Raw genomic sequence first — 2,199 nt, 5'->3', positions numbered from 1 at the left:
TTGACAGTCCCCCCCCTGACCCGGTGGGACCCGTCACTGTCAGTAAAATGTTTTCTGCTCGTCCCTCTCAGCCGACGTCATCGTGTCTAATGTCCTGCCAGTCAGACTCTGAGCTGCTCTGTTGCATCTCTGACTAACTTCTTTGCTCTACATGGACATCTACATCTCTGCAAATGAAGCTGCATCATCATCATCATCATCTCACTTCAAAATGTGCAAAGCAAGCAACCCAGAGTGTCATCTTCAATGTCCTTCACCGTCATTTTGAGAAATAAGTCATCTGCAACCAGTGGATTCATTAAATTAACTGGAATGAGACTCACAGCTCGCTCACATTACAGTGATAAGTATCCCATTAGGATCAGATTTGCACTGGCAAAGTCAAAACAAGTATTTGAGTAGGAAGTGTGCTGGTTTGGACTGTGGCAGCGATTATGCCACTCACACCCATTATTTATGCTCATCTGAAAAACACTAAAGCCTGAATATCAGGAAATCAAATTATGTAAAAGATGTGTGCAATATTTCTTCAGCCAAGCTTCATTTTGCATAAGGTGAAGCAATGAGCAGGAGTATCAGCAGACGAACAAATTAAGATAAATCAGGAGGAGATATTACAAAGAAAGTAATTTTCTTTAAACCGCTGTACTGAGTAATTGCTTTAATTTGCTTTTAATCACAGAGGGACTTATTAAATAGCTGGTTTAGTGCTTTAATAACATCTTTGTTAAGGTGAAGGTACCGGCATTTAACAGTTTAACCCAATCTGTCTGTCTGGCTAGCTAGCTATAGAGCAATCTTATGAGGTCCTTATGCAAGCTATCTATCTATCTATCTATCTATCTATCTATCTATCTATCTATCTATCTATCTATCTATCTATCTATCTATCTATCTATCTATCTATCTAGTGAGGTAACTAGCTAGCTAGCAACCTAATGAGCTAGTCATTTAAAGAGCTAGATGGCTAGCTAGCGAGGGAGGTAAATAGATCGCTATCCATCTAGCTATATTTAACTAGAGATCTTGTGAAGTATTTATCTAGCTAGCTAGATGGCAATCGAGCTAGCTAGCACAAGTTGTAATGTTCTTTAAGGCAGCATTGCAAATGGTTAATCAAACTGAAGCTAATGCTAACATAATTCCCCATCTCCTGATTACTTGACTTACTTCATTATTAGGTGATGTACCAGTTCAATCCTCCTGAATTTTCGTCTGAGAATTTTAAATATGTGCTAGGAAAAAATTTTGCAACTAGGTGAATCCGCAATACTGAACCGCAAATACCTTCTCAACACGTGTATATCAGTTAGGAACTATTAACTAGCCCTAAAAATAAAAAGGGAAGTTAAAAATCTGCTCCATTAACAAGGGTCAGCCTGAAAAAATAAACACGGAACAATAAATCCTTGAAAAATCATCTTCACACCTTTTGGTTTGTAGTTTTTACGACGCCAAATGTCACATTTAGTTCTGCTTCTCAGAGTGTCTATTGATTGTGTTGTTTTAGGAGTTTTGTGAAAATAGTTTTCTCCCGCTGGTTTCTGTTCTGTTTCCTGCAGCTTCTCCCTGAGCTTCACCAAACCTTTGCCAATGTTGTTGGCTGTGTGACAAACCAGAGAAGACCGTGGAGGTCCTGCACCTTCCTCATCTCCTCCTCTACGCCTGCACTCTCCTAACAGGTCCAGTGGTTTCATTTATTCTTCCACTCTTTTCTCAGATATATATTTATCATCACAGATTTGCTATAAAATATAAAGCATGTGTGATTTATTCCAACAACTGCTTTGTTTAGTGAAAAAAACACTGATGTGTGATATCTTGCCATTGTTTTTCACAGAATTGTTGAATAAAAGCTTAATAAAAACACTATTATATTTGAAATAATAGTAAATCAAGTGAGATAATTGCATGTTTCACATGTGTGAGAACCACTAGATGCTATATTCTACACCAGAGGAAACAATAAGCTGTGATGAGACAGCTGCAGATTAGGTTATCACTGTAAAAAAAAATATTGTGTTTTAAAGTTTAATAGTCTTTACTTTTTATCCATGTGATAAAACCTTAGAGCAGGGGTGTCAAACTCATTTTGGTTTAGGGGCCGCATACAGCTTAATCTGATCTGCAGGGGGCCACACAAGATTTCAAATGTGTGGCTTCACACATTTGAAATCTTGTGTGGCCCCCTGCAGATCA

Source organism: Poecilia latipinna, unplaced genomic scaffold (assembly GCF_001443285.1).
Source record: "Poecilia latipinna isolate Pla-1442-1.1 unplaced genomic scaffold, P_latipinna-1.0 Scaffold474, whole genome shotgun sequence".
Taxonomy (NCBI): domain Eukaryota; kingdom Metazoa; phylum Chordata; class Actinopteri; order Cyprinodontiformes; family Poeciliidae; genus Poecilia; species Poecilia latipinna.
This window is presented reverse-complemented; position numbering follows the sequence as displayed.